The sequence below is a fragment of the Ambystoma mexicanum genome, chromosome 8, assembly GCF_040938575.1.
Source record: "Ambystoma mexicanum isolate Mex_15411 chromosome 8, UKY_AmexF1_1, whole genome shotgun sequence".
Classification (NCBI taxonomy): domain Eukaryota; kingdom Metazoa; phylum Chordata; class Amphibia; order Caudata; family Ambystomatidae; genus Ambystoma; species Ambystoma mexicanum.
In genome coordinates this window covers 416107014-416131743 of record NC_090929.1, presented here as the reverse complement: position 1 = coordinate 416131743, position 24730 = coordinate 416107014, and the positions used below count along the sequence as shown (strand labels likewise).

At 48.1% G+C, this 24730-nt stretch overlaps 1 protein-coding gene across 3 annotated transcripts in view; it reads left to right on the top strand.

Annotated features, from left to right (window-relative positions):
- Positions 1 to 5580: 5580 nt before the first annotated feature.
- DISP3 (dispatched RND transporter family member 3) overlaps positions 5581 to 24730 on the top strand; it is a 355755-nt gene continuing 336605 nt past the window's right edge. For all 3 annotated transcript variants that reach the window (XM_069609930.1, XM_069609931.1, XM_069609929.1), the window contains exon 1: positions 5581 to 5646. The gene's annotated coding sequence lies outside the window, so the exon portion shown is untranslated. The remainder of the gene's footprint in view (positions 5647 to 24730) is intronic.

Genomic DNA, 24730 nt, shown 5'->3' with positions numbered 1-24730 from the left:
TTTCACTGCAAAGTTTGAAAGAAGATGCACCGGCTTTGAGTTGCCAACTTCTTGGAGTTATAATGAATGAGCCTGTGTGATTGGAGATATGACCTCTCCATCCCAGCTCCAAACTTACCCACTGGTAGAGAAGGCCCCACACCAGTACTTTGAATGTCCCGGGAGGTCTCTGAGGATCTACTTCCAGAGTCAGTCTCCTTCTTCAGAGTTCTCAATTCCCACCCATGTGGAACAGCCGGCAGCAACTAATCGCTTTGGCCACCACAGCTTGTGTCTGTCACTCAATAGAGACTGTACTGCAAAAATTAAGGGTGTTTCTACTGAGCAGCTCTTGAGCCGACTCTCAGTAAAGAGAGCCTGGCATTCTCCCATCCGGGGCCAGTGCCAGAGGGTGTCAGACAACCCCAGGCCTGGGTATGTGTTGGGTAGATGGCTCCAACCACTCACCTTAGCACTAAGGGGTGGCCGCTCTGCCTGATAGCCACATCCTCCCACTTATGGAGGGCGCAGGTGCACGCTGCAATCGCCCTATGAAGTTACTGCATTGGCCCGTGCCTGAACAGCACAAGGGACTCAACTCTGCATCCATCGTACTGGATGGCAACCCACAGTCAAGGACCAGCACCAGTGCCCTCTGCACCACCTTGCTCTCTCTTGCACAAAGAAGGTCATTGCCTTCAACCATTCCTATACAGTTGGGGTACCGCCTCCAGCCAGTCATCTTCTCCAGGCTCCAAAGAACTGCTCACTTTTTCTGTCACTGGACCAAACCATCCAGCTGAACCTCTGAAGAAGCACTTCCATGTTGAAGGGTTTGATACAGACCATTTCAAAAGCCCTAAACGAGAGGCTCAGTACAGTACCTTTGTAGACCTGAATTATAAGGACATTTCAGAACCGAGGACAGTGAAGGAACTTTCTATGGTGATGAACCACCATCGCAAACCAAAAACAAATAGACTAACATTGACCCCTTTGTTTCCCATGTTAGCAGTAAATCCCACTTTTGATATGTCTAGTTGGATTCAGAACTTTGTAACTGCTAGAACAACAGATTCCTTTCTGGAACATCCATTTTAGTTTTGGCTATTAAGCGTTACTTACAAGTGGAAACTATTGCAATGGAGTTCATCTACAAGGGAGAAAGGATATGAGGAGGGACACAAGGTTTGTAGATGTTATGAGGGATTTTAACCCAGCCATTGACTGCCCATGGCAATGCTAATCACTATGGCCATTCCCACCCAGTTCCTACCCCTTCCCCACTCAAAACACATCCTGGGATCATTTTGAGCCGGGTTTATCAAGCAGTAACATCAAACATTGTGCTCAAAGTGTGAGAAATTTGACCATCCGCACGGTGGGTGTGCGCTCGCCTGGACTTTTTAAAATTTCTAAAGAAATTCAATCATGGTAGATGAACGTCTAGACAATGTGTGGGACTAATCCGCACACATTTTCATATGTTCACCGTATGACATACACATAGCCCCATGTACTCTGGATGGTCAAAGCCTACTGCCCCCACCCCCCCACCCCCGTCATATTTAGTTAGGATATGACAGACAAGAGTAAATCAAGGCATCTCAGAAGGGGAAGACAAAGGTTTTCTCCTGCCATGGCTAGCCTAATTAACTCCATGTATCCTCTGATGGCTCTGCTGGTGGCAGCTCCATATACTAATCAGAGTTCATTCAAACATGCAGGACTAACAAAAGAGACAGGAAACCCCAGCAGTCTTTCATTTGCACTGTGTCAACCTGAAGCCAGCTCTCACCCCTCAGTATCAAGAGCAGTGAAGTGTCATGTCTGGGGCTGCATGAGTATGTGGAATGACGGAGACAGAAAGTCTGTTCTCACTGCAGCTTAAAGGGAGTCCTGCCACTTTAATCAGGAACCACAGAGAGCTACATTAACCAGCGAGACCCTTTGATCCACACCAGACAGGAAGATGGGTGGGACTTAGTATTACATGTTTTCACCATTTTACCTTTTCTGTTGCAAAGCACTCTGGTTATGACCTCACACATAAAGGAGATTGTTGGTGGGGACCCAGGATTGGGTTATTAAGGTGGGCTTAGCCTACACCAATCAATGGGGCTCATTTGGCTTTAAAAGAGGGTTGAGTCCCTCTTTTGGCAGATCATTTGAAGGCTTTGCAAGGAGCAACAAGAAGAACTCATGTGGACCCTGGCTGAAGCTACAATCTGCCTTACAGCTTCTGCCAGTGAAGAAAGGCTAGGAGTTCCAAAGAAGGAAGCAAGCTCCATCCCGTAAATATCTCTATGCGAACAGAGGGAGGTACTGAAACCAGAGGACCCTCCAGCACGTCCATAATCGGTACCCAGCTAGCACACAGCGTGCCGTGCTAGGCTCTACAAGCAAGCTTCCTAGAAGGGAAGTGCTAGAGAATCTCTGAACCAAACCAAGAACAAGGCTGTTGCCTGCAACACTCTCCTCAGCTTTGGCCCATCCGCCCTAAAGGACCACAAAAGCCCAATAAAGAGGCTAGGAGCGCATTGATAAACAGGGCTCAAGTCATGTGGGTGGACACAGACCACCCACTTTTTTTCAGAAGGTGGACTGAGTGCCCCCCAGCTAAAATGAGAAACATTGAATGTCTCTTTGAATGCATGAATTAAAGCCAACCTCTGGGATCGAATCACAATGGGAAGACACTTCACCACTGCACTATATAACCTGACGAAAAATCACAAACAACTAAAGGTGAAATGTGCTATTTCAGTACTGCATGTTCAAGGGAAAACATTTGTATTGGTACTTGGAGTCTAAAACATGCACACCTTTTAATTTTTTCAAAAACAATTTAGAAGAGAATATCCTTTCTTAGTTTTGTGTGTGTGTTGATTCTATGAAAGGCAAATGCCATTCGTCCTGTGCCATTTGGGTCGTTATGCAATTTAATGAAATGTGCATATTTCACCTTGATATGCTAATTTCTGGTAAAGTCACATCCCATCGCATTTGTTGATGAGCCCCCCCACTTTTATTTTTAGGACTTGACCCCTGTCGATAAGCATCAACCAGCGTCCCCCTTAAAGGACATTTTTGAGCCAGTCGAGCCTCTCGAGCTGCAACCGACTGCACCACTGACTGTTGTCATGCTGCAGTCGCTAACGTCCTCTGAGACGCCATGACCAGTGATTCAGACCTTCCAACCAGCACTGAGATAGCGATTCCTGACCCCGAGACGCTGTGTAGTCCAGCCTGCACCTGTCTGTCCAGCCTCCCTCGCCAAACTGCCTGCCGCCTGATACCCGCAGCTGTCTCCCGTCTTGAACTCTGTCGCAGGAAGTGCAAGGCACCCTGAAACCGACTTGACCTGGTCGAGCACCAAGAACTTCTACAAGCACAAGGTACATTGTGGTTCCGTCCCCCAGGTCCTTCTCCAAGGTCCTTATTGATATTTTATGACCCAATTAATTAGTTTACCAACTACCCTCCGGTCAGTATATAGAGTGCATGCCTTTTCCTTCTTCAAACTGTCTGTCCTCTGCATTCCTTTATAGGGTGGGTTGTATTGTGCAGTGTGGTAGAACTGGCTGGTGTGATATTAATAAATTAGATATTTCTATACATCCTTGACTGGACAGTCCCTTTTATCATTGGGTAATAATTGTATTTTCTCTGTGTTGCAACTAACCAACGATCCATGACCTTGTGACGATAAGCCTGCTGTTCCGTCCATGTTACCAAAATTGGATAAGGAGGTTTATAATTTGCTTTTGTTTCCAATCTGTTTGGATACCTTCTGGTGTACTGCAGGTGTGGGGAAGTTGACTAGTCACACAAAGCACCTGCTAGTGTTATTTCAAAGCAGTCTTCTCAGAGGTAATGGCATAATTGGTGTTGTAAACAGGCTACTGGTGTAATGAAAATGTCTTAGCCAAGCGTGCCTTCAGCACGTTGATATATAAGCAGTATGTGGTCCTGGTAAGAAAGAGATGTGGCATAGCTACAATTTTGGGCTTGTGTGCAGGAATTCACGAGGCATCTGCCAGGCACTGCTACTATATGCCCACGGGTATGCTGTCTTCATAACGAGTGAAAAATTCACTATCCAACCCTGTCCCCAAATATTCTAAGACTGGAGTTAGTATATACTATTACACCAGTCTTAAAATATGTCGGGGAGGGTGTTTGATGCATTTGAATTAAATAGTCAAAATATGGACATTATTTATTATCAAAATGCAGACAGTCTGATAGCGCAGCGAGTAGATCGCTCGCTTTGACATCTGTGCAGAGCCTGCTGATGCAGGTTCGATTGCCGGCAGTGCCAAACTCAGCCTTTCATCCTTCTGTGGTCGATAAATGAGCACCACACGCCGGGGGTAATAATAAGCAGTGCTTAGATATCTGAGGGTGTGTAGCACTATATAAATGCCAAATTGTTGTTATTATTACTGTTGAGTACCCACACCACGCTGCTCGCTGCTTCCATTCATTCCCAATTACAACCATTACGGCAGTGCCTGACAAATGCATAGCCCATAACTACACAAAAGCAGAAACTGTTGGCATTGCCAATGCTTTTATCATTGGCCCAGATCTAGGTTCAGTAATTGGACACTGTTTCTTTTTAAACTAAATGTGACTGCAAAACGTGTATTTTGTGCCTGCTGTAATCAGAATTGTGTTCTGCTGTGTCTGGTGGTGGCAACACGCACACCCTCACTACAAGCCGTGCACCTTCACCTCTCCATCGCATCTTCCAAGGAAGCAACAGAGTGCTGTGAATGTCTGCAGGCACAATGCCCAGTGTCCTGAACGCTGCGGAACCCCCGCAGCGCCCCCACGAGAACGGCTGGCAGCCCCCATCAAGATCCGAAGAAAGAACTGGTTAATAGAGGTGATAGGAGACATGCGGCGGGGGGCTGAGAGGTGGGAGATCGAGGGGTTATAATGAAGGGGGTGTTGGGATAACAAAGGTGCACAGAGGGATCTGGGTGATGGGGAGAGCGAGGTGATGAGATGCGTTCGGATGAGATGGGGCTCGGACTATGTGTAGAGGGATCGGGTGAACAGGGCATATTGGGGTGTTTGTGAAGGGAGAGATGGCGCTGGGGAGAGAGCAGGGTCAGTGACCCGAAGGTTGCAGGTTTCAATCCCAGCCGATGCAACTCTGATGAAAGGAGTAACTTTAAATTTTGTGATAATAAGGACCCCTGGGGCCCCATGGAGGGACCGTTTAGTGTGCAGTAGTTATTGAATTGTGTGTTAGGGTGTCGGTCCCCATTCCACTTGAACTGCGTCTCCGGACCCGCTCCCCGGCCGTGCTCCCCCTGAGTTCTAGCCCATCGGTGAGCAGAGCTCGCATCCCGCTGCTATTCGGCAGAATAAATGTGCGGACTGTACCATGCCGAGGCTCCGCTCTGGGTGAGATGAGGTCGGCGATCAAGGGTAGCCTCTCTCCTGGACTACTTGGAAGGGGGGTTGCGGTGGCCGCAGGTATCTTCGCTTTCTTTCACCTCCTCTCTGTTGGGGGAGTAGAAGGGGGCGGGGCCGTGTGCGCTGCATCTCCGTCTTCCCTCCTGCCCAGGATGGTACATCCCTAGTCTTCACAAAGGATGCTATAAGAACTCGGTCCAAAGGCTCGGGAGCCGTGGTCTGCTGCGAGCTCAGGTGAGTGTCGGTGGCGAAGGGAGGGGGTGCTGAAGGCGCTGAGAACGGGGGCGCATGCGGCGTAGTGCAAGGGTTAATGCACGTACTGCTGGAGAATCTGGCATGAAGAAACCGAGTAGAGAGGGAGAGAGGGGAGGGGGGCAGCAGGATGTTCGGAACAGTCCGCAGAGTATGCTGGCTAGGGTCCCAGATCTGGGTCTAAAGAACACTCACTGGACAGGAGCACTCGGAGGTGCGAAAAGGATTGAGGCCAGAGGGGGGATGCAGGAGGATCCAGGCGGGGGTTTAGCTGGATGGTAGTAGTGGCGATGCTACTACAAGAGTGGCCGTTATTCTCTGAATAGGTGGGCACGCTCCATTGAATGCTTGGCTGTGGTCCCCAGAAGTGGAGTTCTAAGATCAGGGTCCATTGGCAGGTGCAGTGTGGATTGGTGGGGGGGGGCGCAGTGCTGTGTGGGTTGGTGTAGTGTTCTCGTAGGGGATGTAGATCTGTGTGGTGGGAACTGGGTCCCATGAGGGTCTCTGGGTCCTGCGGCGTGTGAACAGTCTTGTTGGGAGTGACGTCTCCTCACGTGCTGGATGATGGGTTCCTTACTAGCAGCTGCTGGCCTCCATTTTAGGGAAATGTGACCATGATGGACACACAGACCTGTGTTGGCGACTGTTGGTTCCTCCACCACTCCAGGAGAGCTGGCGAAAATGTCTCCAGAATCTTGCCTTGCATTTCCAGAGAAATGTGCTAGCGGATTAGAAGGTGATTAGATGTCCCGAGGCTCAGTGATTGGCAGGGAAATAAAGGTGCACGGCAGTGGGTGATCATTCTGACAGATGTGGGGGAAAAGGGTATTGTTTTGGGTTTCTCTGTGGAATTGGGTTGAGTTGAGAATTTGGGGTTCTGCAGTTTTTTTCTGTGGGTTTGGGGCAGGAGGTATTATTTTGGTTTATCGCAAGGTGTTTTGTGGGGGAAACGTGTGTATGGTTTGTTCCGGTTTGATGGAGAGGATAACGATTTGTCTGTAAGTTGTTTTGTGTGGAAATGCCGAGTTTTTAGTTGGGTTCGGTGTTTGGTGGGGAGATGTGAGCAGGGTTTGTCCGTACGTGTGTGTTGGGTTTACAGGTATGTGTTTCATTTGCCCTGGGGTTGCTTTACTATTCTTGAAAGGCGTCGAGGGTGTTTTGCTGTGTTTCTTATATGGTGTTTTTTGGAAGTGTTAATGTTACTGGGTCCTGTAAGGCGCACTCTTGCCTTTTGCGGGGTCTTTTGGTGTTCTAGTGGGTCTGCAATGCAATGAGGGTTGGGGGTTTGTTAGTGGGGTTGAGAGGGAGTGCGTGATGTGCTGTTAGCAGCTTCTGTTCGGAGACACTGGTCACTGACTGCTGGTGCATTTTCGGATGGTAGCTGTGTGGTGTTGCGGTCTGATTGTGTATGCTTTGTTTTTATGTTGAGTTATGTGAAGTGAGTTTGGTGCGGTAGAGGTATGGTTGTGTTTAGTTCAAAGTTTGATGTCGCGTATGCCGAGTGGTGAGTTTTAAGTATGGTTAGTTAGTGCCAATTCATTTCCCACCCTCAACAATCCATCCAAGTGCAATGCATTTCCCACCCCAACTGTCCATTCAAGTGCAATGCAGTTCCCACCCTCAGTAATCCATCCAAGTGCAATGCATTTCCCACCCCCAACCGTCCATCCAAGTGCAATGCATTTCCCATCCTTAGCAATCCATCCAAGGGGAATGCATTTCCCACCCCCAACCGTCCATCCAAGTGCAATGCATTTCCCATCCTAATCAATCCAACCAAGTGCGACACATCTAAGTGCAAAGCTTTTAGTTTGGTTTGATGTGAGGTGCTAGGCTGAGGTGACAAAATGTGTGTTGAATTTTCAGAAAGGAGTTCTGTGGAGGTTAAAATATTGAGTTTTGATTTCCTCTCAATTTTTAGTTTGGCCCATTAGGTGTCGCTAGCGGCACCTATAACCTAAACTATTGCATCAGAGTACAGAGAGGGAGAAATGGCATATGAGGATAGACATGCACCTTGTAGATGTTGTTTGGTTGTTTACCCACCCATTGGCGGGCCACAGCCATGCTAATCCCTGTGGCCATTCCCATCCAGTTCCTGCCCCTTTCCACCCAAAACATTTCCTCATGAGAACTCTTTCAGCATCTTCGCTCAAGCCTTACTATCAAACCTGTCAATGTTTTATCAAAGCAGTCTTCTGAGATTTAATGACTTAATTGGCGTTGTAAACCTGTTATTTGTGTAATAAAAATGTCTTAAATAGGTTGCCTTCAGCCACTCGATTTATAGCACTCTGTGCGTCCTTCACTGATGTACTGTTAGAAGCAAGCATTGGCAACAGTTGTGGCTTGTCGATAAGTATTAGACATTTGCCAGGGCTGCTATTAGAGGCGCAAGTACTCACACCATTTTGCACCTGCTACCATCAATGGCCAGTTAGTTACAGAGTGCCTTTCCCATGCCTACACAAATGCCTGAATTGTTGGCATTGCCAAGGCTTGTTTTTAATGTGTTTGGCAGAGATAGGGTTCTTGTGCTGGGTTTGCAGTAAAATGTTTGGCTCAATAGTATTGCATTTAGGCTTGTCTTTAAGGGTTTTGGTGTCTTGTTGAGGCTTTTGAAAGGTGCTTAGCTGTCATGAGATACCCTGCAGGAGGGTTTATTTTAAGCTGGAAGGTTGTGACAAGTAGCCTAATGTTATGTTTGCTCTAATTACTTGAGTTGGGTGGCAGCGCTCTGCTTTGTTCATAGTTTGGTGGTGGTGGCTAGTCTTGTTTTGCTTCTACTGTAACATATTTTGTGATGGCGAAGGGTGTTATGTTGGTCTGTTCTTAGGTGTTTAGTGGTAATAAGGATTCTTGTGATTGATTTACTTAAATGTGTTTGGTGAAGTGGGGCAATCCAAGGACGTTAATTTATCAAAATGCATGTGGTAGCAAAAATAACATCACACACCCAATGATATCACAGGAAGTGATGTTACATGAACCTTTGACCCTGCTCACGTCACAGGAAATTATGTCTCATGACCTTGGGTGACACACCCGGAAGTGACATGGCATATGTAAAAACAACTTAAATAAGCTTCCCATTAATTAAATAGTAAATATTTACTAAAGCAGCCAAAACACTCTTTTTAGCTACCAGCCATATTTTAAATAGGGTGGAGTCATGATACGACAGGAGTACACCCTGCAGAACAAGCTCAGGCCATGGGTGCCACCTTCACATGCCAATATAGTCTGAAATGGCAAATGACTGCTGCCTTATGGTAGGTGCAGCCTCATGGGCCACGTGGAGTCATTACATGTGCCAGGCAGGCAGCCCCGCCTTCCCAGGTGCTGCCGCAAAGTTCCAAGTGTCCAGTCTTACGCTTGCTATAGCCTCACATGCCAGGCGTGCCATTCTATGCACGCTGCAACTTGACATGCCGAGGTGCTGTCATCATTGGCTATGATGGCAGGACCTGGCACGCCTCACAAATGACATCCAATGGCACTCAAAATCGTGTTTCCTGGGTATGATCTCCACATGTAAGGTGCAGACTCGCAGCGCATGTGCTGCCATCACATGGCAATGCATTTTCACAGGCTTCAGCAATGGCATCTAATGCCAGGTAATGCCACCTGAGCTTTGTATAGACGCCATGTGCAAGATACACTGCCACATACCGAGGTGCTGGCCTTTGCCTCAACTGCAGCCGCAAGAGCTCAACAATGCCATTTAATGCCAGTAAATATTTAATATTTCTGGTAAACTCAGCATATGCCAGGTACAGACTCTCATGTGCAGCTGCTGCCATCATTGGCCAAGTACAGTATCAAAAGCCGCAAAAACGCCATCTATGCTGGGATGTTTGGTACAATCATCATGTACAAGGCACCGCCTTGCACGTCTAGTTGGAATTTTGTGTAAAGGGCAGCCTCAATTGTCCCAGTGATGCCATTCAGTTCGTGATCATGTCTGATAATATTAACATCAGGGTTTTCCATAGAGCTTCATGACAGTGCCTCTGGCTTCTAAGCACATCCTGTGTAATTATTTTGCTAATATACGAATATGCATATTTTCTGAGGAGATCCGTACCTCAGTTTACAGTGCACAATGTTTGCTGCATGCGACGGAAACATGCTTTCATTATCAAAGAAAAGGAGCAGCTCAGCAGCGATCTTTAGCTGGTCTCGGACACAATGAAGAAATACAAAAGACATTCTCTTAATGTTCCTCCCTTATATGGAGACCGCAGTAGTGGGGCACAGCTAGGACTGCGAGAACTTAGCAGCCCTGCTCATGCTTTGTGTGTTTTATTTCTTACACGGCCTAAGCGTGCACTCCCTGGCAGTGATATGTAACTCCGGAGTCAAAGCTGGTTCCAGGGATCATCTCGTTACACAGCCCCAGACCTCAGAGCCAGTCACTCACTCTTTGAGAAGCACCACTGCCTTCATTCACTGCACACCGCAGAGTCGCAAGGGCAATGCCTGTGGCATGCAAGGGAAAACCAGGCATAGCAGCTGCTCTGGCTGGCTACCCCTAGTGACACCCCTAGTGCAATGATGGGTTTGGTTCAGGTGATGAGTCTTGTGTTGAGCTCACTTAAGAGGGATTTGTGGAGATGATAAGTTAAGCTGAGTTGGGTTTGTTGTATGGTGTTTGGATGAAGTGAGGAGTGTTATGTTTGAATGTAGATATGGTTTTTTTGGCAGAGTCGTGTTAGGTTTAGTAAGGCAATGGGCAATAGATTTGACTTGCTTGAAGTGAGTGAGATGTTGGCTTGAAGTGAGTAGTTCTGTGTCCTGATTGTTTTTTGGTGGAGCTCTGAAGTCTTGTTTTTGGTTTGCTGTCAAATGTTTGTAAAATGAGAGGTTTTTGGTGTACTTGTTCAAGTTGCTTGGAGTTGAAGGGGTGTATGCTGTGTGGAGTCAATCTTGCTTGATTCATGGGATGGGTCTTGTGCTGTTTTTTGTACTGTTTGGTGGAAATAAAGAATCTTATGTTTGGTTTTCTGTAGGTTGTTTGGGCAAGGCATGGACATATGCTCTGCTTGCTTTACTGTGATTCAAGTGATTAAGGTGTCTTGTTAGGCTTGTTGGTAATGTGTCTGACTGGAGCTCAGGCGTATAGAGCTTAGTCTGCTAAAATAAGATTGATATAGGTGAGTGGGTCCAGAACCAGATGTTCTATGGATGTGAGGAATCTTGTAGGGTTTATTGAAAGTTGCTTGGTGGTCATGTGACTGATTTGTTCTAAAGTGACATGAGAAGTATTTTGTTAGGTTATTTCCGAAGGTGAGGCAAGGGGACTTTTCTGGATTTATTATGTTTGTTGAAGTTAAAGAAAATTGGTGTTTGAATGAAGAGATATATAGTGTGCAGGGTTTGTTCTTAGGTGTTTGTTTGAGGAAATGAGCATTATGTTTTGTTTGAATTAAGGTGTTTCATTGATAAGAAGGTCTCCGTCGTCTTGGGGTTGTTGCCAGGTGTTTGGTTGAGGCAAGGAGTGCTGATTTGGGTTTGTTGAACTGGTCTGTTACTAAATATTCAGAAGCTCAGTATTAAGAGTTGTGTGGGGGAGCGTGGGTGCTGGATCCACGGAGCGATCATAGGTCATAATGTACTGGTTCTGCCAGGTATCAATGATTTAAGCTTAGATCTTAGAGTTGGGTTATCTGTAGAGTGTGTTTCGGGGGGTGCCTAGCCTTGCGATGTGTGTGAGTGGTTGCCTCTGTTTGCTGATGTTGGATTCATGATGGTGTAGGTGTTGTTGGGTGCTTTACATTTGGTGCACCCTGGGCTTTGAGGAAGTGGGCATGCTAAAAAATCACAAGAGGTGATATTGGGTTATGTGATCTTCTGGTCGGTGTGCAGAGACGGCATTGGGCGAAGGCTCGCTTCATCAGGTTGTTTAAGTTTTGAGGTCTGTCTTAAGGTGAGTTTGAAATCTCAAGTACCATATGTGATGATCTGAAATGGTAGGATCTCCTACGGGGCAATTGAGATGTATAACTCAAGGTAGGTGTGAGATTTTGGCAAGGAACATTCCAGGTTAGACATTGTCCATAGCGTAGCAATGAGATCGTTAATTGCACAGTTGGGGTGAGAGGCTCTCTGAGCCTTTCACTCCCCTCACTACCTCTATTTCCTTACTTCAGTACGTTTTCCCCTCTGCACAACCTCTGCCTCCGCGAAGTTCAAAGTCAGTCTTCGGAGAATGAAATGTGTGACCTGAATTTACGTAGCCATCTACTCTGCTTGATCTATTCCTCAACAAAAATTTGAAATGTGACGGCAATGGAAACCCTTTCTATCCTTTTGGTACCCACACCAAAGCCTCGCTGTGAGGTGAAATGCTTGTCACCAGATGCCAGATTACACTTCTCAAAGAATAGTGATTTTCCAGAGGAATCCCCTTAGGAGTGGTAGGCCTTCTTCTTCTAACGTAAGCAGAAGGATGTTTTAACCAGGATTTTTTTTAACTCTAAATGGAGCCGGTAGAAAGAACTGTGCGAACTGCAGGATTCCAGCCGGCTCAGGAGGCGCCCTGAGTTGATACAGCTGGGCGGTTCACAGAGGAAGAGCTTAAGTTAAAGGTCTGATTTTTGGAGAGTGATCTTAGGTCTGGGGAACTTAGTTAGCAGAATTTTGGGCAATTGTGTGAACACCAGTATTACTTCATGGACTTTTCCTACTCTGCTTTTCATGTTTTGTCTGAACTTGGCAGACAAGGCATGTTTGGAGGGTAGGTGCTGCCCTCCCTTACCAGCTGTGCAGCCCATTTCCAAAGAAGGCCATCTGCTAATGAAGTTAACTGCTGGAGATTGGCTCTACTTCCTATTAGGCAGTGCCTTAAGTGGCACTACAAATTGAGCCGGGGCTCATAGAGGGGGCGTGGCCTAACAGCGGGGGTCTTGATGGCCCGTTAGGCCACTCCCCCTTGACGAGCCCCGGCTCAATGGGCTACTGGCACCCCTGCCAGGCAGCCTTTTGTAGAGATTAGCACCCTCTCCCCTTTGGGAGAGAGGGTGCTAATCTCTGTATTTATTTTCTATTGGCTTGCCTGGCAGGGGACAGCGCCTCGCCTATTCAGCCTTAATGGTGGCGCTGCCCCTCGCCAGCTGGGGAGGGGCAGCGTCACCATTAAGGCTGAAAGGGTGAGGCCATTGGAACCAGAGGCCTTTTTCCTAAAGACTGACACTCCCGCGAATTCGCGGGAGCTTCAGTATTTAGACAGCAAGGCCTCTGCTTCCAGCGGCCTCACGTTTTCTCCATAATGGTGGCGCCGGCCCACGTGCATCACTTGATTATAGGGATGCCTCGCAGGTGCGGCGCCACCATTATGGCTGAAAGGCATTTTTTTCTGAAGCCTGAATCTCTCGCACACGAGCGAGAGCTTCAGGCTGTAGAAAGAAATGCCTTTTCGTGTAGTGGCCGGGCCTGCCAAGGGAGATTAGTGGGCCCCGGCAGGGCCCCGCCTCAAAACGAAATTTCGGAGCCTGCCGGGGCCCAGCCCCGGCAGGCCCCGGCCCACTTAAAGCCCTGCTATTAGGCCTCAAAGGACAACGGGTCCCTGTGCTTTGAGGTCAAGTCCGGACGCCTTTGCCAGCACATGGCAAAGAGGTCATGTGCACGTGCCCTATCTGTGGGAGAATCAGGTCTTCCACTGTCGTTCTCGGTTCTGCTTTTTATTGCCAGGGTTTGTGGGCATTTCTATGGAGCCGTAAGCTTCAGGTCTGGCACAGCTGGCAGCAGGATTTGCGTATCCAGGATTTGACGAAAGATTTGGATATTTAAAAAAATTAGAAAATCTCCTGGACGTCAGGACCCTGGGTTTGCTTTTCCCACCCCTCTCTGCCCCCTTCCCTGCAGGTCATCTTCAGTGAGACTCTTGCTGCCCACACCCGCTTTGCTTCTGCTCGAGGCCATCTCGGTTTCTGCCCCCAACGCTGTCTGTGGTGCTCACTCTGAACCCTCCTCAGCCCCTGCCTCACGTCCTTTCTGTTTCCCTTCCGTCCCTAGCTCTGCCCCTCCCCATCTCCCATCGGTCTCTCTTCCTGCCTGAGTTTTCTTTTGTTCCTCTTCCCTCAGCCTCTGCACCTCCATTCTTTCTCCATTGCGGGTCGGGGGTGGTGTGGAGGTGGTACAGACTATCATTAGAAAACATGAGGAGCAGGATATGCGGGATTACCTCACATTGACCCAGTTGAGATCCCGCAGATGACATCTGAGTTGAAGCTACATCTCACATGTTAAAAGCGTGACAAGGCTTACGCAGCATTTTATCCTTCTGGGATCCATAGAATGAGTATGAATGCAGTGCTGGGGGATACGGCCTGTGGTTTATACCAGGGCCATCCCCTACTTCCCCCCACCATATCCCAGGTATAGACGCAATGAATACTTTCCCAATCATAATTACTACAGAAACGTTGTATGTTTTTGGAAACAAAAGATCACATTTATTGGAGTCAAGCAAACAAATTGGGGCCGGCCCGAGCCCCTTAGCAAAGCAATGTCCTAAAGCATCTCCAAGGTAGCCTTTTAGATTTCCCGGGCTTTCAACAAGATGTATTGTCCACGGGTGACATGTGTCACTAACGGTTTGCGAAGTAACGAACATCTGCCTCTGGTCAGCAACTGCCAGGCAGTAATAGACCCGGGACCACTGCATTCAGTTGATGAGGAGTCTAAACTGTTCGTAAGGGTGTCAGTGCCCGGACCTGGCACTAGTGCGGCCATGGGTACCGCGCGTGGCCGAAACTGTAGCGTCAAAGCTTCTCCCCGGCTAGAACTGACCCATAACTCTGCCACGCTTTGGGGAGGGCTCCCCTGCCGCCCCAATGGCCCCAGAACAGTACAAGTCATACTCACCAAGGAACCTACTTGCACCCTGCCTTTTTTACTGAAACCAGTATTGCTGCGAGGAAGACGTCCAGCCCTTTGTCAGACGGATTCACACCATCACCCTCAAAATGGGACGGGAGTTGACCAAAACAACAATGCCTAATAAATCCAATGCCCTCGGATTGTGCTAATTTGTATATGCTCCTTATCATCATGCACCTATACTCCTAATATCCTCTTACGCACATCCTGCCAATTTTAGAGCTGTGAACACCACCATGAGGAAAACCTTTTTCCGTATGTTCAACACAAATCCCTTCCTTGAGAGCCTCTGAAATGACCTTTGTATGGATCACTTCAGATACCTGCCCAGCGAGAATTGCCCACCTCCGACTACCAGGTGTGACAAATAAACTTCTGGGGCACTAGGGGTCCAGGGATGAATATCAGTTTCTAAACCATCAATCAAATCCAAACCTCTAGTACACCGGAATTAAACCGTCTTGTCCAATTTTGATAACGTGGACAGAACAGCAGATTTATCTCTGCAAGGTAGTGGATTGTTGGTTAGTTGCAACACAGCAAAAATACAATTATTACCCAAACATAAAAGGTACTGCCCAGTCAAGGTTGTATACAAATATCTACTTTATTATTATTACAACAGAAAGTTCTAGCACACTAAAAAATACAACCCACCCTGTAAAGGAACACAGACGACAGACAGTGTCACAAAGGAAAGGGATAGACTCTGGCTTTGGCAGGAGGGAATTCAGTAAAGGAATCAGTCTTGACTGTTCAAGGTTATTTGGTTTCAGCACCAAAGGAGAAGAGGTCATAAATGTCACTAAGGGCCTTTGGAGAAGCACCAGGGGGATAGAAGCACAATGTACTTTGTACTTGGGATGATCTTGATGCTCGACAACGTCGGGTCTTGTTCCAGGACACTTTACAGCTCCTGCGATCAAGTTAGAGATTGAAGACAGCTGTGGGCATCAGGGGGCAGGCAGTTCGGCAAGCAAGGCTGGACGTACGGCTGCTGGCTGGCCTACCAGGGCCAAGAATCATTGTCTCTGTGCTGGTTGGTGGATCTGGAACGCTAGTCGAGGCATCTCAGACAGCTTTAGTGACTTCAGAGTGACAACAGTCAGTGGTGCAGCCGGTTGCGGTTCGGCGGCTCGAGTGTCTCTTAAAAGATGGACGGTGCTTGATGCTTGTCAGTGCACTACTCCTAGCTTCTTCACAGGGCTCATGTCATCTTTTAAGGTAGACGGCCCAAAGCTGAGGACAGTGTGTGCAGGCAACGTCCTTGTCCTTTGTTTAGAGACTCTCTGGCACTTCCCTCCAAGTAAGCTTGCTGGCAGAACCTAGCATGGCACATTGTGTGCTGGCTGGCTACCGGTTCTGGGGCAGCAGGACGGGTCCTCTGTGTCATGTATCTCCCTCTGTTCCCTGGGAAATCAGTAGGGGAGGTATCTTGCTTCCCTCTTGGAAACCATGGCCTTCCTTCTCTGATGGAAGATGTAAGGCAGACTGCACCTTCAGCCAGGGTCCAAATAAGTCCTTCTTCCTACTCCCTTCAAAGTCATTGGATGATCTGCTGAGTGAGGAGCTCAGTCCTCGTTTAAAGCCAAATGGACCCCAGTGATTGGTGCAGGCGAAGCCTACCTTAATGAACCAATCCTCGGCAGTCTCTACCAACAATCTTCTGTTAAGCAGGAGGTCCGGACCAGAGTGCTTTGCAACAGGAAAGGTAAGAGATGACAACATGTACTCCTAACTCCCACCCATCTTCCTGTCTGTTGTAGATCAAAGTGTCTCTCTGGTTAACTAAGCCCTCTGTGGCTCTTGATCAAAGCGCAGGTCTCCCTTGAAGTTTGTGGTGAGGACAGACTTCTGTCTCCCTCAAATCACATATTTCGTCCCTCTGAAAGGGGTCCACTCTGCAGGGGTTGCCTACAGTAAATGGTGGACCCAGATATGCCATTCACTGATCTTCATACAGAGGTGAGGGAACTAGCTTCAAGTTGACACATTGTATATCCAAGAGTTGTGAGTACTGCCTTCCTCTTGCCCATTCTGAGATCAAGCCTGAAGCAGGCGCATTCCAATTAAACCTTATTAGTATCTGCTGCCACCAGCAGTTTAGACAATAGGGAGGCAGATCCATGGAGCAGTTGATATTTTAATTAGGATGCCCATAGCCGGAGGAAGGTGTCACCTTCACCCTGCTTGAGATACTTTGATGTACCCATAGCTGTCACATTCCAGCTAAATGTAGCAGGGAGGAATGCGCCTGTAGGCCTTGTCCCCCCGGAGTACATATGACTATGTGTTTGTTGTACGTTGAGCAGAGGAAAATATGTGCGGTTAGCCCCACACATTTTCTGAGGTTGATCTCCCATCATTCATTTTCATTACAAAACTTCAAAAAAGGCCAGGCGAGCGCACACTCTGCATGCGGGTGGTCGAATTCCTCACACCCGGTCATTTGCACCCATAACCTTTGAATGGGTCACTCCTGTTTCCGTTCTTGCGACAATGGCCCCTTTGGTATCTGACTGCCAGGGCAGTCACTCCCATAATAATGCCCCAACCAATTTCAGGCCAATCTACTTCACCATACTTCCTTCCAGGTGTCTCTTTACCATGGTGCCCCCCGGTCCCTATCACCCTGGGGTATCATTCCTCCTCTGCTGATACGTGGACTTAACTCCTGGCGTGAGCATATGATCCCAGAGCATCTGATCCACGTCCCCAGCTGCCACGACATCTTTCTGAACTGTCCCTTTCCACTGTCCTCCTGATATATACCCCTTCACTAAAGTAATACGGCCATGGCTCTGTACAATTCTCATTCCACAACTAAAAATTGGCATTTATCTGCCTGGATAAAAGGAAGGCGGTCAGCCGTGCCCGTATTTAAACCTGTGACCTATGAATCCCCCCTATATGTTTGCTGTGGTAATACAACTCGCTGAGCTACCGTACCTGGAAAAAAGGGCATGCAATACTCCTGGAACCGATTGTGGTCCCCCACTCTGCCACCTTCCCCACCTGGTAGTAAGGCGTTCTTACTTGTCTGCTCTACGTTGTCCTCCATCACGACCCATGCTGTTTATTGTTTTAATTATATTATATATAACCATGCTGTTTATTATTTCAATCACCAGGTGCTTGCCTTCCACCTTGGACTGTACACCCCGATCCTACTGATAATCCTTTGGAACTTACCGTTCCCATACGCATGTCTCACCTGGAACAGCAAATACACCCTTTTGTTGCCGTACGCATGGTGTACCTGGACAATGCTGACATCCTAATGGAACTTGTGACCTGCCTTTGAAGCTGCAACCACACATTCTTGAACTGTGCCCATTCTCCCGACCATACACCATTACAGTGATGTTACCTTTTAAATGACCATGCAGTGTTCCTTGTACCCATTATAATACCTACCAGACAAAGACCTGCAACCTTGGTACCTGTGCCCAACCCCACTTTTCAATGATTGGGCTGTCGCATGATGCAAACCTATCTACTGCTCTGCCGGTCCATTGTCCGGCGGCATATCCTACAAAATGAAAAATCACATTAGTACAATTAGACCCCATTCAAAAACTTTACACAAACACAGAACTGCTCGATTGGAGAATCCACCTGCATCTCACTTGTACTTCTCAATGCGTTTTCTCTTTCTCCTGTCCGAGAGGCAGCCTGAACCCAGGACCTAGTGGTTGGTAGTCCCATGCTCTACCAGCTAGCCTATTGGGATCACCAAAAGTGACTACCCTCACTAACAGGTGTGCAGGGTATTGAAACGGGGTCCTGCCCCGTGTCACGCCAGTGGCGGGTTGCACCGTGTTATTTCATATGTGAAATTAATACATACACCATCTCAACTGTCCTACTGATATCAATTAATTGAATTTACGTGGCATGCTTCTGGCATGGAACCTGTGTTGCTTTTTGTTGTCCTGCTTCCAAGTTCATTGGTTTCCCCTGAGCTTAAATGCATCCTGTTAACCCTGCTGGCTCAGCATACCTTATTTTTCAAATATGCCAGTTTGTTGGGAGGCGTGCTAATAATCAAAGCAAAATTAATATTTTTTTTTTGTGTGTTTGTTCCAAAATGGAACTTTACAAAATAGCGTTCATTTATTTCCGCAAAATTAATAATAAATAACCAGATCATGGTCAGCTACTAGGGCATACCAACAATGAAGTTGTGAGTTCTTAAGTGGGGAGCACTCTCATTACCCCAGTCAATGGTGGACCCTTTGGAGCGAAAAAAGTCTCAGTAAACATGCAGTTATTTTTAATCCATGATCGGCTTACTGCTCACTGGTGCTTAACTCGCCGAATTACCTTATCTGTATGCAGTATCAGCAGCCTGGCTCTGGGTCCCCACATCCATGTTGGTCCGCCTGGAAATTGGCTGGAGCCACAGGCCAAGAAACACCAGGTGGCTGGGTGTGATATTTTAGCCAAACTCCCAAAACAAACATTTCAAAATATCCTATCAGTGGCCCAAGCATCCATGTATCCATCCATTACTATTGCAAGACCCGTTGCCCAACTGCACTCTCTGTAACAACGTGTGCACTAATCACTTTTGGATCCCTGGCCTGGACATTTGAAACATATTTTTAAACTTTCAGTGCACTTTATCCGTACAACTTTCCCTCCTATATATAAAATAGTAAACCCGGGACCCTTAACCCTGCGGTAAGAGCACCCTGTTTACGCCCCACTTCTCTCGCAATGATGCTGAACCTGCATCCCGTGGGAGTTTCCCACCTTACAAAAATATTGGGCATTTCTGCTGTATTCCTGGCCATACTCCTGAGACAAACTTGATGCGGTCCTCCTCTTCAGATATCTCCATGTCCTATGACTGCACATAAACATACGTATGTTAACGCTGATCCCGCAAGTGTGCAGAGCAATTCACCGCTGCTGGCCCCCTCGGCGATGATGTACCCTCCTGCGGGCAGTATTTTTCCTTTTCACATACAGGGCAACATCGTATTGTCCACCTAAAGGCCTGGCGACCAATAACTGTAAAGTAAACAAACACATCCATTCCCTCCAGCATTGATCATCCACTGGTACCTACTCCTCTCCATTCGTGAGCTATTAAACCCACTGCCCTGCATTAGATTTGCCTACAAAGACAAAAGACAAATTAAGGTAGGTTTATGGTGCAGCCCACAGCTCCTTTATGCGTGTGCTCACCATGTAGGTATTCCGGCATAATTTAAACATTGCTTGCAAGCTGCAGATTTGACACGTGCTCCCCCAGGTGGGCTAACCTGTCTGCAAACCAAAAAACTGCAGATCACAGGCGTGCACGCTGAACCCGCTGATCTAACCTCCAGCTCGAGCTGTGCCAGTGCAGCCATGGGCTGCAAATATTAAGCCCTCTGTGTGTTAGTATCCATTCCTTGCAGACGAATCTCTTACGCGATGAAGCCACGAACAAACAGTTCCTAAAGGCACTGTAATCCTGCATCGCCCTTACCAAACTATCTTAAATTGAGAGGATTGATCTCCCCAAATAATTCAATCCAGTGTGCTGATTCCACTGAGCTGTTTTACCCGCTCCCATGATTAAAACAAAACAGTTACCCCAGGCGATCCCGCCCCCCAGCGTAAGACAACTCCCAGACCATAGGCCTGCTGCCAACATTCTGCTCGATGCAAGTCACTTCCAGTGCGCAGGAGCCATACTGCTTCAGTACATAATGTGCATAGCACATATTCACATACAATTAACCTCCCAACTGAAGCTGATACGCCTTTATCAACCTCACAAAATTGGAGGGCTCCAGCAAGCGTGCGACCCACTGAGCTATCTCAGCTCTTTAAACAAGAACGCTTACATGGCCATTATGTATGGCAAAATTCAGTTGTGTTGGTCACATATTTATCAAACTACATACCCCAGACTGCTCTTCAACACCGACATCGGAATGCTGCAGAGACCTATGACAAATCCGGGCACGTTGAACCCGTAGCGAGCTCTAGTATCACTAAAGTGGTGAGGGGGGGGGGGCTGTTTTGGCCCCGGACACCTTCCATGTGCAAGTAATATCCAGGATTATGCCTTTTAAATGAGAAAACCCCTTCATTTCAATTTAAAACTGTCCTGCTGGCGGACATGTCCGGTGACCCTTCTGCTGACATTAGACATGGACCTATGATGATAGGAACAAAGTTTTGGTTACAGTATGTATTGTGCACTTGCCTTGCAATGTTCCCTAAACTGTTCCAGTACCATACGCTATTATTTTCCTTTTACTATTTAATCTCCTTGGAGGTTACATCCTCTACATTAGTGATGCAGTCCCTTCTTTCCGACTGTCTTTCCAAACACAAAAACCTTTCCAAGATCTTTCCACTCTGCCCCTGTGTCATGCATTACCGTGACCGACCCGCCAAGGTCCTCTGTGCTTGCAATGTATCATTCTACCTGTGATAGCACATGAAACATTCATGTTATTGTAGTGATGTGTTTTCCTCCTGCAGCCTTGTGGAATCTAGAGAAGGTGGGTTTGACTGGCATAGAATGCCACATGATGTAATGTTGTGATATGACTGGGGTTCTAGTGGAGTCAGTTGAGATGTAGCCCACAGAGAGAGAGGATGCTGGTGTTTGCCACTGTAACCTGGAAGTTACCATCTTGTATATATGACTCTAAGAACTGGATGTAATATGCTGCTACTTAATAAAAGAGTCTCTTGTAACTACCATGGAGTCAGAGTCATATTGCCAGAACCCAGATTTCCACAGTTATCACAAGAAATTCAGATAGTTTTAATAATTACTGTCCCAAACCTGGGACTCTTCCTAGCTCCTAACCTTGCGACACACTGTTCATAGGCACAGCATAACTATGCAATAAACACATTAAATATCTTTCCTGGAAGCCAACTACCCCCAAATTGCCAGGAGCAAGTCCTTGCTGCCCAACGTAGCATGAAATGTGCGATGCACTGTGCCAATGTGCACCCTTTTAAAAACCACCAAAGGAACTAGTCCCTTCCCTTACAAAAATGTGTAAAAAGAGTGGCCAGAGACATGTCCCACCTCATGGCCAACTGGATGCGGGCTGAAATACATGCCCAAATTATGAAATTGCGGTCAAAGAAACTGATGCGCACCGTCCCTGAGCAGCTCCTCCGATGCTCTCACGACCCCCGTTAAAACATTGCGAGGAAGGCTGCAGCAACCAAGACGCCATTATATGACACATTCCTCTAAACAAGAAACTCTAAATGCAGCGACGGTCCCCACGAACCAGCATGCGGGCGAAAGGCCGCCCGACACCTGCGCATAGGTCCGAAAACATGTGGCACTGGGGTCGGTAAAACATTACTCCAAGCGGGGAACTCCCAATGCAGCGACGGTCCCCACGAACCAGCATGCGGGCGAAAGGCCGCCCGACACCTGCGCATAGGCCCGAAAACATGTGGCACTGGGGTCGGTAAAACATTACTCCAAGCGGGGAACTGTAAATGCAACGCCGGTCCCGGTCCCCACGAATCAGCATGCAGGCGAAATGACGCCGATACTTCCACAAAGGACCGAAAACACGTGGCACAGGGGTCGGTAAAACATTCCTCCAAACGGCGAACTCTAAATGCAACGACCAACGACGGTCCCCGCGAACCAGCATGCGGGCGAAAGGCCGCCCGACACCTGCGCATAGGCCCGAAAACATGTGGCACTGGGGTCGGTAAAACATTACTCCAAGCGGGGAACTCTCAATGCAACGATGGTCCCCACGAACCAGCATGCAGGCGAAAGGCCGCCCAACACCTGCACATAGCCCCGAAAACACATGGCACAGGGGTCGGTAAAACATTCCTCCAAACGGGGAACTCTAAATGCAACGCCGGTCCCCACGAACCAGCATGCGGGCGAAATGACGCCGATACTTCCACAAAGGACCGAAAACACGTGGCACAGGGGTCGGTAAAACATTCCTCCAAACGGGGAACTCTAAATGCAACGACGGTCCCCGCCAATCAGCATGCGGGCGAAAGGCCGCCCGACACCTGCGCATAAGCCCGAAAACACGTGGCACAGGGGTCGGTAAAACATTCCTCCAAACGGGGAACTCTAAATGCAACGGCGGTCCCCGCGAACCAGCATGCGGGCGAAATGACGCCGACACTTGCACATAGGCCCGAAAACACATGGCAAATGGGTCGGTAAAATATTCCTCCAAACGGGTAATATAGGACACGCACCATCATTCCCCCAAGTAGTGCGTATTCCAGAGGAAACTAGTCCAAAAGCACACAGTGATATGCGTGCCCACAGTTTCTCGAGGGCACCGGTCTTCCCATACTATATGCAATCATGCTGTTAGCCAGAGGCGTTGCTGGGGGGGGGGTGGCTAAGGGGGCTATAGCTCCTGGTCTTTTGGTTGTAGCCCCGGATAGAATCTCAGGGGCTACAGCCAAAAGGCTAGCTAGCCCCGAGTCCCGACAGTTCCAACATCAGCATAGCCCCGGGTCTTTTCCAGACCTAGCAACACCCCTGCTGTTACCCATTTCGAAAACTAAAACACAAATTAACTGCGTGCCATCGCCCCCCCATGATCAAGGGCATATAATTTGTTCTTTAAGTCTACATTCAATTGAAACATAGCGCTGGGTGGTAACTAATAGACAAAGCGAGCCCAGCATATACAGTGGGACAGCGTTACCATACATCAAGCTTGCAATCGGTACAATCCATTTCTATAATGTTATAATTGCAAAACATGAAACCCAGTCCAAATGACCCAGCTCCAGCTAGCCACCAAACCAATTACTTGGTCACAGGCCCTGGGCCGCAACGAAGGAAGGCATGATAGAGGGCATTGGGGATTAGGTGCAGGGTGGGGGCAGAGGAGAGGGTCACACAGTGGAAGGGCAGCCATAAGGCACCCCCAGGACGCATTTTCATGGAAACATGTTTCATGGGTGAACCAGGGGGCCAGGGGATGGCAGCTCCCACTGGAATAACTTAAGAGAAGGGGGGGGGGGCTATAAGGAGCCTCTAGGTAAGGAGCGGCACAACGAAAAGAAAGCACACCCACCTCGGGTATAGCTTTCGGAGGAAGGAGAAGGACCATGTTGTAAAATGCCCACCCAACCCACCCGGGAAAAGGAAGTGCGATAGGGGCAGGAAACGCTGAGTAACAGGTTCAGTACCTGGCAAAAAGTCCTAGGCAGCGGCACATGTCCAAGGAGGGGGTGCCAATTGGACTGAAAGATTTGCCAGTGGAAGCAAGGCATCACTCACCTTGGACACAGTGTCCCCAAAAGCACACCTGTTTTTTATCATATGGTTGGTTTATGTTGTGCATAGGAAATAAATGCCTACGGCCAATTTTTATGTTCCGCACAAAAATGGTACTGATAGTTATTCCAAGATAGGGGCATGAATGAGAGCCCGGGTGCCCACTCTACTTAGGCTAAGGCGCCATCTAGTGAAATCACGAAGTTTGAGCAATGACGCACATTGCACTCCATAGTCACCTTAAACATTCCTGCCATAAGCAGGAAGAACAAAGCGACCCCTCACCCAAGGGCCTGGGCATAAACGCAACATAGCACTCGCACTCCCCCAGCATTTCTGTGCGGTTCCAAAACCAATGCAAAACCGGGGATCGAACCCATACCTCGTTGACCCCCAAAGATCCAACTGCAGGCGTCCAATGAGGAATGATAGCGGGTGGGGGAGCTGGGGGTGCTCTCATTCTTGCCTCCCTTTCAGCAGGGTCCTGTGGGAAACCCTGTAGATTGAGTATGTGTGAAGTGTCTAGCACAGAGTTTTTATGCATTCGGATTCCCTTAGGAGCACCATGCTGTTTGTCAGGTTGTTCCGGCATCAGTCGTGGAGCTGTTAGTTTGGCGCTGCCCGTTTGGGTCACTGCAGAAGTGGGCTATTGTCACTGACTGCACTTCCAGCGTGGAGCGGTATTGTTGAAACCTTTCAGTATGGGAGCTATTCGTGCAGGAAGCCTTCAGTGGGACTGGGCTGTCGGATCATGTGCAGGGTTCTTGAGAGTGGAGTGTGGTTCCTTCTGGGTGTTTGTTGATGTGGGGCACTGCTCGATGTGGGGCTGCTGGGAGAGGGTTGTTGCTGTGGGCAGTGTTGGTTAGGAGGAATCCTTTGATCTAGGAGCACTAGCAGCACGAGACATTGCTGCTGTGGAGCACTCTC